This window comes from Artemia franciscana, chromosome 2 (assembly GCF_032884065.1).
Source record: "Artemia franciscana chromosome 2, ASM3288406v1, whole genome shotgun sequence".
In the NCBI taxonomy this organism is placed as follows: Eukaryota; Metazoa; Arthropoda; class Branchiopoda; order Anostraca; family Artemiidae; genus Artemia; species Artemia franciscana.
Window position 1 is genome coordinate 36,536,351 of NC_088864.1, and position 25,732 is coordinate 36,562,082.

The window sequence follows — 25,732 nt, forward strand, 5'->3', positions numbered from 1 at the left end:
TCTATTTCCGTGAAGGCAGTATGAAACTTTACAACTGACGAGTTTCGTGTGAACTTTAACGACCTCAGTTTACTCCAAGGAATTTTACGTTTCTTTGTATCCTGCATGGCCAATCGGATAATGGCATCTTGGGCTGCCTTTCGGTCTAAGAAGTCTTTTAACGACAGTACCTCGACAATCTAGGGATCTGGATTTTTCCTTGCAGTTTGGAGCAGAGTCATCCATTGACTTGGCGCGTACACTGTGATTCCTCTTACATTGTTTTCAATCACGGAATGCGTGCTATCTACAGTCATTAGCGAATTACCCGAAAGAAGGAATTTCAGCTTAATTATCTTTTATGCTTTTACATTGCTGAAGAATTGAAAAGAGCATCGCAAGCATTTGGTGGTTTCCATTTTGACCACCGCAGCAGTCACAGGATAGGCTTATTGTCTTGACACTACCTCTACTATCCATTTCCCTAATTCACCACAAAAGACAGGTTGCTATTTCGTTTGCCCCTCGGTTTCCGTTCTTCTGCTCCCAGAAGAAGCATTATCCATTCTTAGTCACATTCTCGTAAACTGTAAAATTGAAGCAAGCATATTTTGAGAGAATCAAATCAACATTCCTTGTCCGTGTGGTGTGAAAGGTACTTTTTCTAGATCAAAGCACGTATCAACATGAGACTGCTCAGCTTTAGCACGTTGGCGGGTGGCTTTCGCATAGTGCCTGGTTGCCTTCTTCTCTGTTATGTGGTTCGTGTAATCCAACTTTTCACTTTCTGTCATATTCTGGGCAGACTACACCATTTCACAGAGCACGCACTTATCCTTCCTCGGTTTATGGAAGCTGAAGTCAAACTCATTGAAGATGTTCATGAAGGTTCCACGCAAAAGGATGGGCTTTTCCCTTTTTCTGCAGTGTTTGGTGTACAGCCTGAACAGGTTCAACTTATTTTTGAAGTTTTGAGGCAGATACTTCTTGGTTGTAGAAAGACGGCAGTAATGAGATTCCAGAGCAGTTAAGTCTCTTATCTGCTTTCTTACATGGTTATAGACATCCCTGGGTATCTAATTGGTAGGGTCTTATTTCTTATCCTTTCTTTGAGAAAATTCCAGATCATTGTTCTTAGCTGCATTTCTAACAGCAGATTCCCCAAGCTCAAGGGTTGCACAAAAGAATTTCAGACAAACTTTCTTCTTGTTTCCTTTGTCATGGGGCATAAAGTACCTAACAGTGTTCTTTCTTCTTCCTGTTTCTGCTTTTAGAGTCTGCTCTGAAACAGGTTCACAATGAGAGTGGACACACAAATAATCTTTCTCTCTGATTGCATTGCCAAGCTCCCAATAGGACAAAAAGATCTTATTATAGTTTTCTTCTCACTCAATTGGACTATCTGTCTTGGATTTTTCTATAATTAGCAATGACTTGATGACCACAACTATTCCATTTTAATTCAAATAAAAGTAAACAAGACACGAATGTAGCATGCTACGCAACCACTTTTGTCATTAAGAGATTCAGATTTTTCTGAATACGAACTCTGTGAGAGACGAAATGCCCCATTTCTAGCAGGAAATATAATACAAGTCTATGCTATGAACCTAGAATTTTATTCTGGACTGACCTGTCAAATATACAACGGTTATAGTATAACCCTTTTTCCTAATCAACAAGCTTGCCTATAAATGTGTTAACTAACGTTAGCAGTTCAGTAGGAACAATAACTATCTTACATGTGATTGTGTTATTGTTATTTCACTGCTAACGACTCTTTTCTTCCGGAGGCAAATAATATCATGTGGAGAAAGCTGCGAGATATGTGGTTTCCGCTTGACAGCCCCTTATGTTAATCCGAGATACGTGGTTTACAACTTGGTTGTATCTCCCGAATTATGAGTCGAAGGGGACCAAGATACGCACCGTTCGACGCAGAATGTTTTGGCGAGTAGAGCTGTGTCAAAAAGTGGAAATCATAAATTTGACCAGATACGTGGTTTCCGCTTGACACCGACGATAATTTAATTACAATACTGAAAAAACTGAATTTTATTATCTATAGAAAGCCAACACAAAACCAAATGTATCTACATTTTAATTCAAATCATCCCCCCCACAAGTTAATTTAGCAGTCACTGATCGTGCCCTGAACATTTGATCCGATTCGTATATAAACGCAGAGATAAATTTTTATCAGAGGTATTCTTTTTGGTAATGAATAACGCGTTCCTTTTATCAATAATCTAATTAACTGTAGACTAAAAACACATTCCCGTAAAATTGGAGATATTTCACAATGTGAGGCTTCTGACAAGCCTCCAATATAATCTATCTTCCGTACATTCGAAAAATCAGAACAAAATAAAAAAATGTTTGCACAAAAAACAACCTTTATGTTGTTTTCAGTAATAATTTTTAAATCATAAATTATGATTTATGAGTGAGATTATGGGGTTTTAACTTTACTTGACCAAACTCAAGTAAAGTTAAAACCCCAGCTACTCGCCAAAGACGTGTTTATCAAATACCATGCGACTGTGGCAATTGCTATATTGGTAGAACCCATCAGAATAGTTCTAAAATAGATCTAATAACTCCTTTTATTCTGCTTTAGCTTAGCATATATTTAATAATCCCTTTCTCATAAGACTTTTTGAAAAATCTTCTCTCATTAGTAATTATCTGGGGTAAGACAGGTAGTTCGGGTATCAATAGAAATTAGTCTTAACATAAATAATAATATTTCTTTTAATAGGGACTTGGGGGGAGGACTCAATAAATTCTTTATGCTTAAATTTAATTAATAATGATCTTTGTAGTATTGAACCAGGTACAAAAAGGCCTTTGAGGCAAGCTGTTAAAAAAGCAAGATTAGCTTTGAAAACTTATGTTTAAGTATTTTGTTCTGTTTTATTTTAATGAATTTATAGTCTTACTTCATTTTATTTATCAATCTTGGATGATCTTTTGTTGAGGTTTCTTAAAAATAAAAAATACTTCTTACAAAACTAAAAATACTTCTTACAAAACGAACAATTATTCTCACAAAACAAATACACATCCTAAACACCCACAAACTATTCTTAAAAAATACAAAACACGTGTTACGAAATGCAAAATACTTGTTGCAAAACAAAAACAAAACTTGTTAAAAAACAAAAAATAATTCTTTCAAAACAAAAGGACATCCTAAAACATCGCAAATTCTTCTTGCAAAATAAAAAATAATTCTTACAAAATCAAAAATAAATCTTACAAGACCAAACACATCCAAAGATATCACAAATTCTTATTACAAAATAAAAAATTATCTTACAAAGGTTAATCCTTACAAAACAAAATCCATCCTAAAAAGTCAAAGATTAATCAAAAAATAATTCTTACAAAACAAAAATAATTCTTATCAAACAAAAATATATCCTAAAAAATCACAAATTCTTCATCAGAAATTCTTAAAAAATACATTTTACAAAGCAAAAAATAATTTTTACAAAACAAAACTACATCCTAGGAAATCAGAAATTATTTTTCCAAAACAAAAATTACCTCTTACAAAGAAAAATAATTCTTACAAAACAAAATACATCCAATTTTTATCATAAAATACAAAGTACTTGTTGCGAAACATAAAATAATTCTTACAAAACAAAAATACATCCTAATAATTACAAACTGATCCTACAAATCAAATATTTGTTAAAAAACTAAAGATACTTCTTATAAAAAAAAAAATAATTCATACAAAACGAAAATGCATCCTAAAGAATCACAAATTCTTATTAGAAAACACAAAAAGCCTTCTTACAAAACCAAAAATAATTCTTACAAACAAAAATACATTGTACAAAATCAGGGATTATTCTTACAAAATGTCAAATTCCTACTTCTGCCATCCATTCATTTTCACTTATATATTATGACACGTTTTGATCACCTCAAGTGTCTAGAGTTAGAGACATACGAGGTGGGAATTTATCAAGATTCAAATAACTGCGTTCAAGTTAAGTTTACTTTAGATTCACTTAGCGTAGTGGCCGCAGTAAGCATTATCAGTTAAATCAGTATAAAATCAGTTTTTGTTGTTCAAATAAAAAATAATAGTCATTTTAAGTTTTAAAGCTAATTTGTTTGAAAAAGAGTTGAGAAACTTTTACATGTGATAATTTGCGCCAGAGAAGTGCCATCAGGGCTGGTAAACTGTGCCGAGCTGGCCTCAATTGGTAAGAGTCATCAGATGAAACGTTAATGGTGATTTTTTGATTAAGGTTAAGCGACTGATTCTAATGTAAACAAATGTTTTTGCGGGAAAATGTCCGAAAAATTCCATATGTTAAATAATGCCTGCTAGAGGGTGCTTTGTTTTAGCCATTGAGTGTGACACAGAATAACACAACCGATTCTCTCAAACCCAGTAAAGTCCTTTTAAAAGGAAAAGGACTTTGATATTTGAACATCAAAGAATATATGTAGTCAATGTTTCAAACTTTGGTTTTGTTCGTTCAAGATTGATACTAATATATGTGCTAAATTCATTGTAATGAAGAGGAAAAGGAAAGACTGACCATATATGAAGGTGTGCCATATTCTAGGCATAATAATACTCTCGCTTTTATTTTATCTCTGATAGCATTTTCAAGTTTCAATGGAGTAAAATATGCTACTGCTAAAAATATGCGCTAAGAGCGACCCACATTATGTGATATTATGTGATAACACTCTTTGATATTATGTGATTCACCTTTGAAGTATTACTTAACAAACGGGTGCATAGAATATCTAAGCAATTTCTAGCAATCGATTTTCATGTCTGTATGTCATTATTGCAGCCATATGGGAACAGGCAATTCATTTAATCATTCTAGTATGCATGAACAGGGGATCCTCTTTGTTTGCAATAGGTTATCATGTAAACTATATTAGCCAAATCAAAAGGTTGGAATGACTTTCAAAATCCAATTGATTAGCACTCCATTCTGTTGAGGAGGAATCACTTTCGAGTCTTTTTTTGGACAAAAATTTTTAGTTAAAAAATGTTCCCACAGAAAAAAGGAAAACCCATTGATCTTAAGGTATTATGTGCGATCCCATATGTACATCGTCATTACGTAACAGCCACGTGTGAACTGCCATTACATTAATCCCAATAAATCTACCAAGTCACGAGAGATTACCTCACCCCAAATAAATCCATCAAGTCAGGCAAAATTGGGTCACATCCCACTTGTTCATCGTTACTATATAGCACGTAAACCCTCCATATTATGTAACAGACACCTTCTCCTCTTAGAAAAAATTCGCTTTGATGTAGGTGTACTATCCAGGGGCACTACTGCATTGCCCAGGTGCACGTAATAACGTCTTGAGAGACTAGTAGCTCCAATAGTTTACCCCTTTGTGTCAGTTTAAATAGATTAACCCAAGTACTCACATAAATGTATCACTGTTAAATAGATCACTTCAAGGACTCACATAAATGTAGCTGCTGTAGTAGCAGTGTTTGTAGAAGTAGTAGTAGTAACTGTAGTAGTTGTAGTTGTACTACTAGTAGTAGTAGCAACAGTGGTAGTAGTAGTAGCAGTAGTAGTATTAGCAGCAGTAATAATGATAGCAGTAGCGGTAGTGGTGGCAAAAGTAGCATTAATAATGGTAGTAGAATTAGTAATAGTAGAAGTAGTAGCATCACTATTAATAATAGTAAAAAGTTGTATTATAGTAGTAGCAGTAGTAGGCCTATTAGATAAGGTACTATTAATAATACCTAAGGTAATAGCAAAACTAGCAGTAGTACGAAGCAGCAGAAGCACTAGCAGCATTAGTACCATCAGTAGTAGTAGTAGTAGTAGTAGTAGTAGTAGTATTATTATCAGTGATAGTAGTAGTAGTAGTAGTAGTAGTAGAAGTAGTAGTAATAGTAATAGTAGCAGCAGTAGAAGTAATAGTAGTAGTAGTAGTAGTAGTAGTAAAAGTAGCAGTAGTAGTATTACTAGTAGCAGTAATAGTAGTAGTAGTAGTAATAATAATAATAATAAAAGTTGTACGAGTAGCACTAGCAGTAAGAGTGGTCGGAACTGCACCCAAATTATTTTAACTTTCGTAGTAGTTAGGTTAGTGGTAGTAGTTTGCACTTGCGCAAGAAATTTTGCATGAATTTTAGCAGTAGTAGCGGTAGAAAAGTAGGACTAGAACCGGTAGTTTGCATCTTTCAAGAATAATACTTCCTTAGGAGCATTACTTGTTGCAGTAAAAGTAATAATACTACCACTACTACTACTAATAACTCACCGCAGCACCGAGCCGCCTGAGGCCAACACAGCTATGCACACTCCTCCTCCAACCCAATCTATTCACGGCTTCGCTCTTTACACCCTCCCGGGAAGTTTCTATTTCCTTTAAATCTTTATTTTTGACATCTTCCTACCCAAGACGAGGACAACCTGCTTTCTGTTTAGCCCTACACGGATGGCCAAAAAGAAAACCTTCGACAATCTGTCATCCTTCATCCACTGAACGTGGACAAACCAACTCAATCTTTCTTTCATTATAGCCTTAGAAAGTAGGATTGAACATTTAAAGTCTAGTTTTTCTGACATGCAACTTGAATTCCTCACTTGGGACTAATTTTGTTTGACTAGGGATCAAACTGTTGGTCAAATCAATGCTGTTTCTATTTTTGCAAGAGCTTTCGTTCGAATTGTCGTAGTAATAATAGAAGAACTAGTAGAGGTGGCAGTAGCAACAGAATTAATAGTAGATGCAGTAGTAGTAATAGTATTAGTATTAGTAGTTGTTTTTGTTGTAATAGTAGTATTTGTAGCTTAATAGTAATAATGGTAGTAATAGCCGTCGTAGTAGTAATAGGGGTAGTAGCATTAGCAGCAGTAGTAGTTTTAGTAGTAGCACTAGTAGTATGAGTAGTAGTATTATTAGTTATGGTAGTACTAGTAATAGCAGTGGCGTTGTTTGGTGGGGGGCAAAGGGGAAACACTTATCGTTCCAATAGTTTGGAGACAAAAATTATTAAGTAACTTCAAAACTATTGTTCGTTTCAAGCTTCATCTTTGTTCTTTACATATAGCAAATTACTTCAATTTTTTTAAAATTAATTCATGCTCGTTTTTAATATAAAAGAATGCGAAAAACAGAGGTTTATTACACTTCTTAATATGTTCTACATTAATATTTATTCAATTATACCCTCTTCAAAACTTTATCATCAAGTAAATATGTGAGCCAAGTTAATGCAAAACTTTGATAATGTATGTACTATATTTCCTGTTTTGCCACGTTTGCTCAGGTCAAATTTTTTCCATGATAGTTAAATTTCTTTTACTTTCTAAAATCTATTAACTCAAGATTAGATTTTCTTGTTTAAAAATTTTCAGAAACATACATGAATACACCCTCTACATCTGCAAATAAAACAAAATTTGAGTCATTGATAAACAGGAAATAATTAAAAAAAAGATTTTTCTTCTTTGAAAACATGAAAAAAAAATCGTCGAAAAAGTAAATAAGACTGCGCTTTTCTTAATAATATTAGCACTTTAGCTAGATAGGTCAAATCGATTGCATTTTGGTCAAAGAAGTTAATTAGCGGAGTGGGATAAGCTCCAGGAATCATTTAATTGTTTTAGTTTTTTACTTCCAATATTTCAATCAAAACTTGAATATAGATCCAATACTCTTATTTCTAATTAAAACGCCTAATAAGCGCTGATACTATGATACATGATACAATACCATCCTGGCTTCTCGCTATTTTCGCCTTTCTATATGACTCTTTTAACCAGCTCTGAAAAAAGGATTGACATAAATTTACTGAAGATTATTACTGTCACTAGTCGTATTTCACGTACAACCGGTACTAATTGTATGAAATTTATCTTTGCATCAGCATGCTGGACAAAATGTCAGCTGCAAGTAGGATAAAGTGAATCGGAACAATACATGTATATTTTTCTGACAATTTAGAAATGTTATACTCACAATTAAGCAGTTCCAAAGTTTCATTTTAATACCCATAGCGTTTCGGATTCACACAGAATTCAACATTCCCTTTTTTCTCAAAGATAAGTTCAGCATGTAAATAATGGATAAACGGCCTAATTTGCAAACCTTTTCCTAAGAAGGTGTGTGGGCGGGGGGTAACATCCCTGGAAGCAAAGCAATATATTTGTAGTAAAAAATAGCGTTTCGGATACACCCAAAATCCAACATTCCCTCTTTTCTCAAAGATAAATTCTGCGTGTAAATAATGGATAAACGGACTAATTTGCAAACCTTTTCATAAGAAAGTGGGGGGGGGGGGGGGGTAGTATTCCTGAAAGTAAAGCAATTACACTTTTAACTAGTCTGAACAAATGATTGCGAAAATTTCTCCTTATGACCATTTAAATATTCGAACGTTTTATAAATCTCGCACGTTAATCTTTGAAAAATTAAACCAGATTAAATTTAGGAAAGACATTTGCGTTTAGAAGGCTTGTTTTGCCAAAAACCATTGAAATATTAGATCCGTTTCTTAATCTCGCACGATAATTTTGAAAAAAACATGGCAATTGCAAAAAAAAATCCTTACAGCCCTTTAAATATTCGAACATTTTATTAGTTTACCACGTTAATTTTCGAAAATTAAGCAAGATTAAATCTAGCTAAGGATAAAATACTACCATTTTCTCAGCAGGGATTTCCTATTATGTAATTTTGATTTTATATAAGAAGTAATACAATGCCCATAGTAGGATCGAAAAAGCGCAAATTTACAGTAATTAAAAATCATAATTTCATTGAACATGAATAAATTTTTGAACCATCGAATATGACAAGATCAAGAGGACAACCTGAAACACATAAATTTCCAATGACTGGAAGAGACCAGCCCGGACAACCAACATCAATTCGAGCAGCTAAGACAATGAGAATCGAAAAATTCTCTGAAATAACGGAAGTCCAAAATAAAAAGAAAGAAACATCTATTTAGATGACCTGTGACACCAAGAATCAGAAGGTGTGAAAAATGAAAGTGAAGAACATACACTGTCGATAGAAGACAAGCGACAGCGAGAAAAAGAAAGAGTCGAAAATGAAAGTGAAGAACAAGAAATATCAGGGTAGACGAACAACGCCGTCTTTTTGCAAAGTGATTTTTACAGCCCGATGATGCTGTAATTATGGGCTCTCTTTTAACCTAATGGATCTTTAAGAAGAAATATTGCAATATTGCATATATAAATTTCACTTCTAACATACTAAAAACAAGACAGAAGTGGAGCACTGAATTAGAAAAGAAAAAAGAGAAAATAAAACAACAAGTAACCAACAAGAACATGACAGGAGATAAAACCATAAAATAGCTGAAAATTTGAAATAGCAAACTCGAGCAACTCCTTATGTAAGAAGGCCATTTTTCACCGTTGTGTCTGAATCATTAAAATTCTGCACTATTTTTTTATTCTTCTACCATGGTGGGAAGTAAAGTAAAACTTTCGCCTTTGCATGATTTTCAATTTTTTTGTTTCTTGTTTTTCTCCTTTTTTATTTGTCCCTTTTGATTTTTCTTCCTTGCTTGTGGTATTCTCGGCCAAAAGAAATTTCTATGGGAGGTAGTTCATGCCTGATTTGCTTATCTTTTTGATTCAGTTTGATTTATCAATAAGTCTCATCTAATTTATAGAATAATTATTGATTTAACTTCTCATTGCATTGGATTTGTAACAAAAGGATTTGCGAAAAATTTAAATTAAAAATGTAATGAAATCCATTAATATTTGAGACTACGTGACTCTATAAAAAAATTCTGTATTCATTTGGTGTTTTACACACACAATAGAAATCCCATCGAAGGACTAGAATACTTTTTTCTTGACAGTTCATTGGAGACCGAATTTTAACTGAACCAAATCTGAAATTACTTTCATGCAACAAAATTAGCCTAAAACAAAAAGAAAATAAAGGGAAATTTCTATTTGTATGGAATCCAAAAATTTCAATGGTTGAAATAAAACATGCACATATTAATCCATACAACTTATAATTTGACTGATTAATATTGCGTTTTGTCGGTAAAAAGCCAAATTTATTAGCGAAGTTCTATAGCGTAATTGTAATGCGACAGCTGACAATAGCTGAATGACTTTTCAAATATTTAATTCAATAAATAGCTCTCTATAAGGAATCCATGAGCTCTAGGTACGTTATTTTTTGCTTAAAGGACACCAATGCCATTGAAAGTCTGACTTTCACCATATTCCTGACGATTGAAGTATCTTATAAAAATATGGCACTGCTTCTAATCGGATTGGTGAAATTACAGTTTGCCATAGGCCTACAGTTGGGGTAGGCTAATTGAGAAGCAAACATGTTAAAAAATAATTCTTCACATAATATTAAGAAATATTTGGCTGGAGTTAACACATTTTGAAAATGCTTCTTTTATGTTCTACCTACCCTAATAATGTGCAAACAAGTGACCTAGGCTACAGTGTAAATTTTCTGGTAAAATTCTAGTTTAGCCACTTATTGCTATCTTGGAAAAGGGCTAGCTTAGGAAATGAAACTATCAGTATTGGACTCAGGACAAAAGCATAGTCTGGGAAGGTATTGCTAAGCTTCTGTGTTAACCCTCTCCTAATTTCTAAGTCTTAGAAATTTGCCTACTTGACAGGTTGGCCTATTGAAATTTTGAAAAAAACAATATTATACCTTAATTTCCAGTTACCAGTTTCTTTTTTTCTATTTTTAGTTCTGAAGATATAATTCCTGTTGTTTAAGTAAAATTTTAACTTACATCAGTGGGTTTTTTTTCTTGATTTAGGAAATATATTTGTAGATCTTTGAAACCTCATAAATTGGTGTTAAGCAAAATTTTGAATCAGAAAATAGTTTTCTTGGTGCCTGCTTTATTTATGCAGAAGATCCATTTTGTAAGGTTTCACTTTTATAACACAAAGATTTTTAAAGGTCAACAAAAGTCACTACCATCTAGAGAGAGAAGGGATAGAGGTATCTACTTTACTAAATATTAATTAGTAAAATTTTAACTTATATCAATGGTTTTTTTTCTAGATTTAGGAAATGTATTTGTCATTCTTTGAAACCTCATAAATTGGTGTTAAGCAAAATTGTGAAGCTGAAAATTGTTTTCTTGTTGCCTACTTTATTTATGCAGAAGATCCAATTTGTAAGGTTTCACTTTTATAACAAATATTTTTAAAGGTCAACAAAAGTCACTACCATCTAAAGAGAGAAGGGATGGAGGTATCTACTTTAAAATACCTTCTCAGGACATACTTTGCTGAAATTGTAGCAGTTCATATAACTGGCTCACCAATAAAGTGAATATACCACTTGATGCCTTTTTTTATGTTCTTAACAAATATAATAATTGCTTAACTGTAAATTCAAGTTTAAGCACTTTTTAACCTAGCCTAAATTAACCTTATTATAAATAATTTTAGGAGTAAGAAAATATAGCATTCTTTTTTCAAGAACAATTGAAAAGAAGGCACTGAGAAGATCTAGTAGGCTATTATTTTGTGGGAAACAAGCAATAAGTCATACTTTAATGGAAAATTCATCATTTTTAAGAGATCAAAAAATGCTTAAATTTAAATTTGTGGTAGAAACAATTATTATATTTGTAAAGAACATAAAAAAGGCATCAAATGGTATGTTTGCTTTATTGGTAAGTCAGGTATATGAACTGTCATAATTTTTTGAAAATTTGTCATTTTTAAGGGCTCAAAAATGCTTAAATTTGGAGTTTACATTAAAAGCAATTATTATATTTGTAAATAGCATAAAAAAGGCATCAAGTGGTTTATTCTCTTTATAGGAAAACTAGTTATATGAACTGTTATAATTTTACCCATACTTTATTCTGTAGACCCATCCCTGAAAGTTTCATTTTTCTAACCTATCCCCTTTTCAAGATAGCAAATAGTAGCCCAGCTAAACTAGAATCTTACCAAAAAGTAATATTTATTTTTGCTAGAAATGAAGTTTACAACTAATGTGCAAGTAGAATGTATAACCTCTATTGTTTATATCATATGCAATGAATTTCCAATTATTTTGACTCAATATTAAGGCAATTCAAAGAAAATAGTAACTTATGGAGAATGCAGTGCATTTATGTATCTCAGGGAATATATTTGCACATTAGGGGGGAGAGGTTCTTGTAAAGTTCATTTCCAATATAAATAGATGCCATATGTGAATTCAGCATAAACTTTTGATGATAAAGGCCTTTTATTTCTTCTTAACAATTTCATCAGTGAGTAATATCCAAATAACCCCCTCTTTAACAAGTATGCAAGCCAGCAACATACAAGAGCTCACTCAAGTAAGCTGTCAAACCATTTTGTTAATAGATGAACTTGGCAACATTTCTTCTCCAAGTGTTCTGTCAACAATTAGAATAGTCTTTAAGCTGAAACAATGATTGCATCCACAACTGCATCTTTTTAGTCTGGACTTGACAAGGAATAAAATCACAAGTCATGAAATATGAGGGGTGACAAAACAAGCTAAAGAGCAAATTACAAAGAAAAACCTTCTATAAAGAAAAACTACTTTAACATTTGATGGTATTTAAATCATCAATAGTCCTTCTCAAGTATTTTGCTAAGCATAGTGACATGTTTTTAATTGGCTAGCCTCTGGCCTTTCCCTCCTGTTTTGATCTAAGGACTCATTAATGCATTGAGATGATAGAATGATGTAATGGGGCATGGTCAAGGCTTTGATTTTTGTCTTTTTCCAAGATAGGTGTATTCCCCTCTTAGTAATTTTAAGAGTTTCCAGGGGCACCAATTCATGAACATGAAGTGAGGTAACAGTTTTACTGTTTTTAATGACACAAAAAAGGTATTTTCCAAAACTCATGAAATAAGTTCCAGAATGCAGTTTTGGAATGAAAGTAATGAGCTCCAAGCTACAGAAACTAAAATAAATTATTCCCAGGCAAAGTAAGCATAATCATAGCTTTGCCTACATTATCTTAAGAACTTACAAATTAATGCACAAGTGACTCAGTGCCAGTGAAGGAGGCAAATAAAAGTTTTTCTAACAACTTAAAGTCCACCTCAGTTGGTTTTGTGGCTAGTCTTAATGGATAAAGCTGTTAATGATCCTTCACTTTTGTGTATTAACATCAACTTAGGCAAATATTACCAATACAGCTCAGATAGAACAGTGTCTTATTTTTTGTAATTTACTAGATTATCTTAGATTTGAAGCAATTCACATTTAAAGGCATAATCTTTTCCAATTGTCTTGCAAGGAAAGGAGAGTTATGGAGAAAAATAATAAGGAGGCAAGAAGAATGCTAAAAAGAGGCAGGCATGACTATAAATTCTTCCAATCTTCTTATATATGAATTAAGACAAAGTGAGATCTGTTCTCTGTTAATTTGTGTATCAGCTTCTTATAGACACCTTATGACTCTTTTTGTACCATTCATGGCAAGACTCAACCTGACTCTTAGATTTGTACATTGAAACTAAAATCAAAGTTTTAAGGCAAATCGGTTATTTTTTAGTATTGGCAGCATAAAATGCAACATTAGTAGAAATACAAGCCTGTGCCCTTTTTTATAACCACTATGTTTGTGCATGCATACTAGGTTTTTTCTTGCACTTCAAAAAGAAAAGAAAAGGAGAAGCCAGGTTTCCTGAAACAAAAGCTAGATCTCTGAAGAAGAGCGAAAATGAGAATATTTCCAATAAAGTCTTAGTTTCTGTATTTCATTTGTGATAGAGCATTGAATTTGTAAAAAAGAAAAAAAAATGTATTTCCAATTTGGTATTTCTGATTCTCTAGTATGCACATTGTTGTTCATTATATTATTAAATTAAAAGAAAAGGTTTTTCAATGGAAAGTGAGAAGCAATACTGAAACTTCAGACAAGCATAAACTATTCGATATGTAAGGGGGACTGTCCCCTTGTCAATCCCTCAATTTTTGCACTAAAGTGTTTTAGTCCTATGAGATAGCTTTTTATTCCAATTAAATAGCCCCTGTGTTTTAGGAGTCATTTTTAAAGGATTGGGATAAAAAGTTTACATTTAGCATAAAGAGTAAGGGATTGAGGAGGGGGCAGCCTCCTCTAATATGGAATAACTTGTTTGTTTTAAGAACTAAGGGAAATAAATTCAATATTAAATATACTAGACCCTGGAAATTGGAACACTGCAAGATACAACACTTTATCTTCAAGTAACAACATTGTCCATTCTATTCAAATCAAAACACTCTAGAAAATTAAAACACCGAAGTTTTTGCTTCTTGGTGCTATGAAAATAAATAAAAATTTTATAATAGGCTATATTTTTATTTCAGTAAAGTGTAAATGATGCAATAGGCCTGAGGCGTTTTAAGTTTAGGGGATGGGGACAGGGTCAGTAGCCAAACTCCTGTTTGTTGTAGTTTTTCATTTGTTTTAAGTTTGACTTTAAGATTCAGTTTAATTTTTGCTCATTTTATGATTTGCTTATTCATCCAAATCAGTATCTGTTATTGTATATTTAAATTTTTGTTTGTTTTAGTTTTATTTATTCTCTAATGGTAATTACTGGTTGTTTTCAGTTTGAATTACTGTAGGTCTTTATTTCTGCTGGTCTTAATTTTAGCATTTCCAAAAAGTTTTTCTTTTTTGTTAACTTCTGTTCATTTTTGATGCTTTTAATATTAACTTTTAATATTAGTTAATTTAATGAATAATGATCTTGTTTTTCAAGTCTCTGGCTTAAGAATTAAGATATATAATCATAATGTTTTGTTCTAATTAGTATTTTTTTATTTATGCCAATATCCTCCTCATCATTCCCTGAAAGTTTCAACTAAAATTGTTAGCTGTTCCCAAGATAAAGAAGCTATACCTTGTTGATAAGAGGCATGCACTGGTAGTAATTTGTTTAGTTTAACACCCCCCTCAACATTTTCTGAAAGCTCCAGCTTAATACCTTCAACTGCTCCTAAGATTTTGCTTCCATGACATTTTGAAAACCAGAGTGAATGTGGTGCCGTTGGATTTAGTTCAGCATCATATTATACAATTCCTGAAAGTTTCTGCTTAACAATGTTAGCTGTTATTGACAAACTGCTGGTATGTTTGTTAAAAATTGGGAGGCACATAATGTCTTTAAGTTTAACATCCCCAGTGTTCAGACTCGCCTATAAATTTCAATAAATTCCTATATTTTAATGGACTCATATAAAATGCCTATATTTTGGCTAAAATCCTATAATTCCTATATTTTCGGCTGAAGAGCACTAAGAACATTGCTCATGATTTGCAATCTTCTGTCTTTTGGTGTAGATTGATAAGTAATTACAATTGTTGAGCTTTTTGAACTTAACTAATGCTTTGTGTTGGGCTCAATAAGCTTCTTCTGACTGGGCTATGCTGTTGTGTTGACTTAGTAGCCTATGTTTAGTTTTTTGTCATGTTGGGCCTTTCCGAAATGAGCGAAGATCAGTATATATGCTAGCAGTCTCTGCTTAATGAGACTGGAGTTCTTGCAACTTATGTGTTTCCTGGCTGAATGCTGGCTGGCTGATGCAAATACGGCCCAGTTATTCAAATGGGCTATTCTAAGATAGTTGCTAATTGAGGGAAGTATAGTAGACATGCACTGGGTAGGCTATATGCTACATTCTGTGATCAATCTGTCCTTTATCTATCTGATCTTTATCCCCTTCTTAAGAAAAATGATGTTAATCAGATTCGGACTTTTTATTTCAGATATTGTAAATTTTTACTTTATCTCCCCCCTTGGTATAGCAATGGTAAGATAATTTGTAAGTTTGATGTCCCTGATATAAGTGCAAAGTTGGCCCTCCTGCATGGAAGATTGTTGGAATAAGCGTTTTATCGTTTATCGCCTCATCATCCTTTGGTCTGTCTGTTCGGTTAATCTCATTGTAGCATAGTGTTTTTATGGCACTTTGTATTAACCAAGTGACATATAGCAATCACAAATTTTGTCGGTGTGTCAGTCCTGGTTTTGCTTCTTTAGGCACTTCCAGGTGAGCTAGGACGATGAAATTTGGCAGGCGTGTCAGGAACTGGACCAGATTAAATTAGAAATAGTCATTTTCCCGATTTGACCATCGGGGGGGGGGAGTGGGGGGCCTGTTAATTCAGTAAAGAGTATTTTTAACTTACAAACGGTTGATCAGATCTTAATGAAATTTGATGTTTGGAAGGATATCGTGTCTCAAAGCTCTTATTTTAAATCCCGACCGGATCTGGTGACATTGGGGGGAGTTTGGGGTGACCTAAAATCAAGGAAAATGCTTAGATTGGAGGGATTGGGCTGAAACTTGGTGGGAAAAATAAGCACAAGTCCTAGATACATGATTAACAACCAGAACGGATCTGCTCTTTTTTGGGTAGTTTGGGGGGGGGTTGATTCTGAAAAATTAGAAAAAATGAGGTATTTTTAACTTACGAATGGATGATCAGATCTCAATGAAATTTGATATTTAGAAGGATGTCGTGTCTCAAAGCTCTTATTTTAAATCCCGACCGGATCTGGTGACATTGGGGGAACGTAAAAGCATGGAAAACGCTTAGATTGGAGGGATCGGGATGAAACTTGGTAATGTATGCGAAGATGCATCCCACACCATCTACCACAGATCTGACCCCGAGGACTTCTGAATCCTATATTTGGCCTATATTTGGCCTATATTTGGGCCTGGGAAATCCTATAAAAATAGGACAGATCCTATAATTTGAAACGAACCGACCTGTCCGAACCCTGCATCCCTCTTCACATTCTGTAAAATTTCCTACTTAATAACCTTAGCCATTTGTGAGATATTGCAGCAAAGAGCTTTTGATAACCTGGATGTACTGTGCCATTTTGACTTCAGAGTGCACTTGGACTTTTTTTATTTAGTTCTATTGTTCTAGATTTAAAAGTATAAGTTGCAACAGTATTTGTATTCACAATTGTAGTATCAGTAGCAGTTCTAGCTGTAGTAGTTGCAAGTAGTAGTAGCTGCAGCAAAACGCTGACAAATTCATAACAATAATTTTTTGCACTTGTAACCCTATGTAGGCGCAGTTGAAGTTTCAAATGATGACAGTAAGAAGTAGCTGCAGTAGCATTTAAGTTACATTCACAAGTACTCTCAGTCGAATGTATTAACAGTCATAATTAGTTGCAGTCACAAATAGTCACAGTTGCAATGCAAGTTCTGACAGTTGTAAGTACTCACAGTTGAAAGTAGTCACAGGTGCCATTGTAAGCAGCCTTAGTTGCAGTCACTACTTGTTTGTGTGAATACTAATTATAGTCACAAGTATTTATTATTGCAAAAAATCAAAGTTGAAATTAGTTACAGCAGCAGACACAAGTTGTCTCTGCCAGAATCACTAGTAGTTGCAGTTATCATTGCATGTAGTTGCAACATCATATTCCCAGTTCCCATTTGTTGTAGTCAAAATTGTAAGTAGTCACGTATGACAGTGGTCACAAGCAGACATAGTCTAATTCAGAAATAGGCATAGACCATAATAAGAATAATAATAATTTACTTCTCAAGCCTCTCAATACAAAATTTCCACATAACTGTCACCTTATTAAAAAAAAAAAAAAAATGTTAAGGCAGGGCAAAGAGCAGATCGACTGCAGCCATAGTCAAAGTACTGTAGTTGCAGTTAAAGATTTAGTAGCAATGGTGGTCTGGTAAGTTTCAAGTTAATGGTAGGATGGATGTTGCCCTTCAATCACTCTTCTCCATTCAACAGTCTTGTTTGAGAGTTCATACAGTAAACACCTTTATTGGATACAATCTGGATATAATCTCATTGTACAGTAAGACTCAATCGTGATTCCCTATGGACTTCTCTTAATCAACATTGACCTTGAAACTATTTGAACTTGGATTATTTAGTTATTCTATCTCATTATACAGTAAGACTCAATCGTGATTCCCTATGGACTTCTCTTAATCAACCTGAAATTGTTTGAACTTGGATTATTTAGTTATTTGATCTCCCTATGGACTTTTACTGAAAATATTTCTATAATCAGAACTATAATCTTTCATTCGTGTTCGTAGTGTGAAGACCATTTAGTTTAAAAAGGATAAAACTAATTGGACTGGTTTGACTGGATTTTATTATTCAATCTAGGTCGCATTGCAAAGTGAAATAGCTAACCGGTTTTTGGCTCGCCCGGAGATTTACTGTTTACCTGTGCTTGATTATATGCAGCCTTAAATCAATAAGGAAGTGGCTTTATTGCAATCATTATGGCAGTATCACAAAAGAACTTTGATGAAGCAGTGAAGATTTTAACGGAAAAACTTGATGCTGTAATCCGTTCTCAAAAAGACATCAACAAGTCCATTCAGTCCCTTACGGGGGAAATAGCTACGCTAAAAAAGGATGCCTCCGATCGAGATATAAAAATCGGGCAACTGGAAAAGGAGTTGGAGGATCAAAAATTAAGGTGTGATCAACTAGAGAATCAGGTACTGGAAAGTGATGTCAAGGACCGCAAATTGAATTTGTTAATTCATGGCATACCTACTGAGCGGCAATCTCAAACAGTTGAAGAAAATGTGAAACATTTTTTATTTGTTACAATGGAGATAAGCGACCCCGTTCAGATTACGAAGTGCTACCGCATGCTCGGTGGTTCCAATGCTCCGTCTCGTCTGTCAGGCCACGTTAACGTTACTAATTGAAGGCCTCGTCCTGCACCTGGATTTATCTCGGTTGTAAACGAACAGAACATTTAGAGGATTCTCAACTCATTTCGTAAACTGAAGGGGAGCGGCATTCGTGTGTGCACAGATCTTCCCCCCAAGCTAAACGCTACTCGGAATCGACTTCTTGCGAAAGCAAAGGATTTACGTGAATCAGATTCCGCAAAGTTTACGCGTGTTAAGCAGAAGGGCTCGAAGCTTTGGCTTGAATCCAAATCCACGGCCTCGTCACCCTGGGAAAGAGTGATGGGCTAGTTTTTGCTGTCCCTTTGTGATTATTATTAGTATTGTGATAGAAATTGTGATTGATTTTCTTGCCACTTCTGTCACAGTGTTGTGTACATGTTGGGTTCTACAACCTCGTTCTTTGCGTATAATCCTTTTTTAGTTTTCTAGTGTTAGTAGGTCTAGGGAAAAAAAATCAGGTTTCGAGGTTTTGTTTGTTCTCTGCCACTTTTTTACCCGATTTGCCTGATTAATGATGCGATGCCATTTCCATTTTTCCGTCGTGCCTGCCTGGGACATAAGGTAAAGATGAAATTTACATATAACACGTGAGTGGTGGGAATCTGGGGGAAGATTGGGGAGCCGCCTCGGTGATCAGCTTGATCTAAAAAATATTTATTATGATTTTTCCCCTTTTGCTAAAGGTGTTTATGCTGATCATTTAGCTAGACTTCCTGCTACTGATTTTTTATTTGAAGGGGATTTAGGAACACCTGTAATTGATGGGAACTTAAGATCAGCACTTTTTAACTGCAGAGGTTTGGCTAGTAGCCACGAGTTTGTTTCGCAGTTACTTTGTAACGACAGGGTAAGTATCTTAGGCCTATGTGAAACGTTTTTAAGTAATGAAAATGCAGAATTCAAGAATTGTGATGGATTTAAATTTATATCTAATAATAGGGAAAATAGACAGGGTGGTGGAGTTGGACTTCTTGTTCGGGATGATATTCCATTTGCTGGAATATCATCCCGAAATATCATTGAAGAAGCAACTATCTAAGCATGACCAAGAGATGACTTTTGAGAGCCTCTGCATTGAGTGTGTGATTGATAATAGGAAAGTTCTTGTTTGTGTTGTTTATCGATCACCATCGGCTTCGTTACAAGAGTTTTTGCGAATTTATGAATGCTTCATTGAAGATGTGACTAATTTGAATTCTGAACAAGTTCTGGTAATGGATGGTTTTAATATTAATTTATTGTTAGCTCAGACAAATAGACCGGGAATTTCTTATCATTTGCATGATAAATCGCTTGAGTTTCTGTGCATGAACCTATCAAAATCACTTTTACCATCATGCAGGTCTGCGACCCAGGTTACGGAAGATACGGCTACTCTCATTGATAATATTTTTTCTACTATCCCCGTTACTCTTTCGCATATTATATTTAAAGATGTTTCTGACCATTGTGTGGTAGTTGCCGATGTTGGAATTAATCACAGACCAAAATTTTCGGAATTTAAACAAACACGAAAAATTGATAAAGATGGAATGGATAAGTTGAGGAACCTTTTGTATTTAAATGAATGGACTGCAATTCTAGAATGTGAATGCCCTGAGATTTCTACGGCTCTGTTTTTAAAATATTTCCGTGAGTGCTTGGATGAAGCATGTCCATTGAGGCGCATTAAAATAAAAAAATATACACTCCCTAAAAAACCATGGATCTCACGCGGGCTTCTACACTCTATTTCAATAAAATAAGCTATTTAAAATATCTATGTCATTCCCATCTACTAAAAATAAAGAAGAGTTTAAACAGTATAAAAATGTCCTGACACAGTTAATTCGGAAAGCAAAAGCTAGATATTTTGAAAAATCATTTGTAGAAGCTCGTGGGGATCAAAAACATACTTGGGGACTTATTAACTCTCTGTTGGGAAGGTCTCAGAAATCTTCATTTCCGAATGAAATGTTACGTGGTGATGGTACTTTTTCTTCCGATATGCAGTAAATAGTGAATTTGCTCAATGCTCATTTTGTAAGCATCGGTGAAAAAACAGCTAATGCATTTCATGTTTCTCCAAATAATGATAACAATGATTTATTTAAAGATCACATGCCCCCTCCCTCTGATAAAAGCATGTTCCTTTCCCCAGTCACTGAAATTGAACTAAAACAGATCATATCTAAAATGAAGAACGGTTCATCTGAAGCCCTTGATGGATCTTCGACTAATTTGGTCAAAGAAATATTCCCAGTTATATCACCGGTTTTATGCCACATTATTAATCTTATATTTGTAACTGGTGTCTATCCTTCAACATTTAAATCAGCAAGAATTGTGGCCCTACGTGAAGGTGATGACCCGAGGCTTCCTGCTAATTATCGTCCTATATCGATACTCTCTGCTTTTTCGAAGGTTGTAGAGCGAGCACTGTATAACAGAATTTATTCTTTTTTTGAGAAATTTGATTACATTTCTAAACTTCAGTTTGGATTTAGAAAAGAGTTGGATTTAGCATTCTTTTGTATAAGCTTTCGAATGCTGGTATTCGTGGTAATTGCCTTAGGTTCCTTGAATCGTATCTTCATGGGAGGCAGCAGATACATATATATATAATGATGTTAGATCTGATTCTTTGCAGCAGTCAGATAAGGTTGGTGTTCCCCAGGATCCGTATTAGGACCTCTGCTTTTCCTAGTTTACATCAATGATTTGTGCTCAGCTACTGGAGTTTCTTCTATAGACACTCAGTTTGCTGACGACACTGCAGCAACCGTTTCTGGTAAATCTCATGAAGAGCTAGTAGTCAATTTAACATCCACATATGATAGATTGTCTACTTGGCTCTCTGATAATAGACTACTTCTGGACAGAAAGAAGACGAAGTTTATTATTTACAGCAGGACGGGTCACAAGTTTAAAGATATAGAATCAGTTTCCCTTTCTGCGAATGAACCTGAGTCTGTTATTGAAAGGGTTGTATCGATAAGATATTTGGGAGTTGTGTTTGATAAGAATTTGTCATGGAAAGAGCAAATTAATCAGGTTAGAGAAAAGTCTGCCCGTGGAGTTGGTATAATGTGCAGACTGAAAAATCTTCTTCCATATTGCGCTCTTAGATCCATTTACTTTTCCCTCGTGCAATCCCATTTTGATTATGCATCTATTATTTTTTTGAACACTTTTAAAAGTAATGTTACCCCTTTACAGATTATCCAAAATAAGGCAGTTCGTATCCTTAAACCTTTTCTGCCATTGCCATCAAACTTCCCCTTAAAATCCACAACAGAGATCCTTTTTTCACTTCATAATATTCTTCCTGTTCGGCAAAGTATCCAACTTTTAAGTGTTATGTTTAAGATTAAGCTTGAACGAGAAAAGCTCCCAAGATATTTTGCATCGATGGGTCTTATTTCTTCTCCTTCATCTTCACAAGTTGAAACCCGTGGTAAGTATAATCTGCGGACTCCTGAGGTAGTTACAGAGAGGTCGCGTTTTTGCCTGAGGTATTTGATTCCTCTACATTGGGAAAGATTGAAAAATGAGATTGATTTTAATGTAAGCATAGATGCTATAAGACGGAAGTTGAAAAGAGTGCTGATTGAAAGTTATAAATCTAAATAATATGAAAAAATGGTTGTTTTTTTTTAAGGATGTTTATTATTTTTTTGAGTGTTGGGTTGGTCTCCGGGGTTCGCCCATGAGGCCTCCAGATATCTTATGACTCACTTGGTTTTAAGTTGTAATTTTAATTGTGTCTCAAAATGGTGCGCGGAGGATGGAAATGGTATCGTACGGCACGGGATTTGTTTTTTATTTATTTCTGCCAAGATTGGTTAAGAGAACTATTTATGTTTAATTTTTTTGCATATTTAGCGTTGTTTAAAGGTAGCTCAATTGCATTCGAGCTATACTCTCAGCCTTGAGTTACCTAATATTTTGTATATTTTGGTTATATTAAGAGAACCTTGAACCCGAATTATACCCCAAAAATTTCAACTCAATGTCTTCAGCTGTTCTTTAGATATTGCTGATATTCTCTTTTGACAACCACCATGATTGTGTTCAGCATCCCTATACATTTCCTTGAAGTTTTACCTTAATGCCCTAGGCCCTTTTGGGGATTTAAGGTTGAATATGCCCCCCCCCCTTTTCCCAATAAAAAGCCTTAAATGATAACAACAGGCAACTTCCATAACCTACAGCCTTTGCCTCAGGAGCTTTGAGGAGTTAGGTCAACCCTGAATAAATAGCTAATTGACCCTTGGATTATTTTGAATAAAACTGTTATCTCAAAATTTGATCTTATATGTTTGGGCCAAAAGGAAATGGGAGAGGGACTGGCTGTCCTCCAATCACTTTCGGCTGTTAAAAAGGGCACAAAGGAAAACTTTCATTTTCTAGTCGAATGAGCCAGGTCTGAAGTATATATAACCAGCCCTACCACTTGAACTGGCTGTGGAGGAAAAAAAAGGAAAAAGACTACATTGAAGCCTTATGGTTCTTTGCTATAGGCGACACTAGATTGTTTCCTGTTTGACAATAGATATCCAAAAAGACCTAGGATATTAAAGTGAAACTCTAAGGAAATGTTAAGAAGGATGTTCCACAGAATTAAAACCCCCTATGTGCATGCTGCTTGTGAAAATGGTGCATCAGCAATATGCGAGGAGCAATTGTGGGTGTCAAGTTGAAACTGTCATGGCATGTTTAGCAAGATGTTTAAAAGTGATCAGATGACCACTAGCCCCCTTTCTTGTAGTTTGAGATGCCCCTTCCCTCAACAGTGCTAGAAATTTGGAAAAACCATTTTCTTTGAAATATTAAATAGTTCTAACAATTATACCCTTCGTGGGCGCCATGCTCCCATAGCTTTGGGGAAAGGAGTGTAAACTATACAATTTTGACCAGATATTTGCAACCAAGACTACTTACAACTGTAATTACTTGTGACTGTGACAACTTGCAACTGTGACTATTTGTGACTGTAACTGCAAGAGTGGCAATTTGTATTATAAATGGAACAACTTGTTACTACAACTGCTACTACTTGTGACTTTAACTGCTACTATTAGTAGTACAATTACTATTGTGATTGTGACTATGACTGCAGCTTCTACTGTTACAAACAGAAATATGTAACTAAATTAAAAGAGTTTAACTGCATCCTGCTTGTCAAAATGTCATAGTGCTTCCAGGTTGTCACTAGAGCTTATCTGCTATAACGAATTACTATTGTTATGAAGCTGAAACTTTCATACAGTAATAAGGAGAACATTGCAATAAATTATCTGAACCAAAAGGCACTAGATACATCAAATTTATCAAAATGGTGTACCTGGGAACATTTATATTGATGTATATTAAGTTAAAACTTTCATGGAATACTAAGTGGGATCTTAAACAATAATCAAAACACACAATATGTATCCAGGATTTCAAAACGACAGATCTTGAATATTTCAAGAACAGCTAGGGAAGATTATTAAGTTAGAACATTTGGAGAATGTTGAAGGGGATATCGAACTTAGAGACACTAAGTGCATAAGTAGCAATGAAGACCATACTGCCTTTCCATTATAAACAACGAGTAGAACCATAGGGAAATTTATAAGACAGTGGAATGCTAATTTAAATGAATATTTCGACCCTATACCCAGGGCCAAAACTAAGATATTTTCAAAACAGTCCTAGCATCATTGCTAAAGGGGAGTTCCATCAGGACTGGTGCATCAAGTATAGTGAAAAAAGATAATTCATTCAAATGGAATAAAAACATTTACAAACAAGCTCTTAAAGCTGATCTTGCCTTTTAGAGGTCAGTCTAGAAGGTCTATCCGTAACAGGTTGAGTGGTATTGTTTACTGGTTTTTTAATATAACTTGTTAAATCATTTTTAATTAAATTTGAATATAAGGCATTAAGTGAATGTTCCTTGAAATCCCTTTTTAAAGATTAATTGTAAAAAAAAAATTATCCATAAAAAGAATCTTTTCAAATAATATTAAAGAACCATATTAAAATTATGACCAAAAAAGTTTTAAAATTTAAATTTGTATAGGCAACATAAACTTTCATGAATGATTCTTACTTCTTTTATATGAGTGTCTATTTATCGAGTGACTTATAATCAGTGTCAAATTATCTTTGTGTTTCATATGATTATATTTTAATGATTATATTTTAATGCAAGTCATTTTATATTCTTTTTTTTCATTTGTTTTGCTGAGGACAGCCCTTTGGACATAGGGTCGAAACACTCATTTAAAGTTGCATTCGACTGTTTTAAAAAGTTCTACTAGTTCTATTGTTCCCTATTGTTCCACTTGTTGTTTATCATTAAGGGCATCCCAGTTGTTAGTGAATGTAGATGGAAATTGAGAATGGCCGAGTTTATTAAGTTGAAAATTTTAGGAAATGTCGATTAGCATAGTGAATTAAATCAAAATGTACCAAATGCATTCTGGTTTTCAAAATGGCATGTGTGCAATAACTTTGGAATAGTTATGTGATATTAAGCTGAAACTTCCAGAGAATGTTAAGAGGGACGTTGATCTTAAACAAATACAACTACACACCTCCTGATTGTCAAAAGACATATGGATAATACATTAGGATCAGCTAATGGTGTTTAGTTGAAACTTTCACGGAATGTTGAACTAAATCAAAAGATATTATTTACATTCAGCTTGTTGAAATGGCGTGTACAATATTTCAGGAATAGCACACGGCATTAAGTTAAAAATTTCAAAGCATGTTGTAGGGATGTTGAATTCAATCAGAAGACCCTATATGAATCTCAGGTGTTGTGAGGGTCTATATACACTGTTTTTGAAACTGCTAATAGTATTTAGTCGAATAAATCAAAAGACACTAGCCAGAACTAAAACATTAAAATTGGATATTTTAATTCTTTAGTCAAATACTCAAAAACTAGAGAGATCTAATTTAAAAAAGCTTTTCCTAGAAGGACATTGTTAAAAGAAAGGTAAAGAGCCATATCAAACAGTTCATGGTAGTGAACTATAAATAAAAGAATGACTCGGCCCAATAGTGACCCAGACTC

At 34.1% G+C, this 25,732-nt stretch overlaps 1 protein-coding gene across 3 annotated transcripts in view; it reads left to right on the forward strand.

The window, feature by feature from the left end:
• LOC136040964 (uncharacterized) overlaps positions 1-25,732 on the forward strand; it is a 78,920-nt gene that overhangs the window by 15,762 nt on the left and 37,426 nt on the right. For 2 of the 3 annotated variants that reach the window (XM_065725430.1, XM_065725447.1), the window contains exon 1: positions 10,094-10,173. The exons of the other annotated variant lie outside the window; for it this stretch is intronic. The gene's annotated coding sequence lies outside the window, so the exon portion shown is untranslated. Of the gene's footprint in view, positions 1-10,093; positions 10,174-25,732 lie in introns of those variants that run through there. 3 annotated transcript variants of the gene reach the window in all.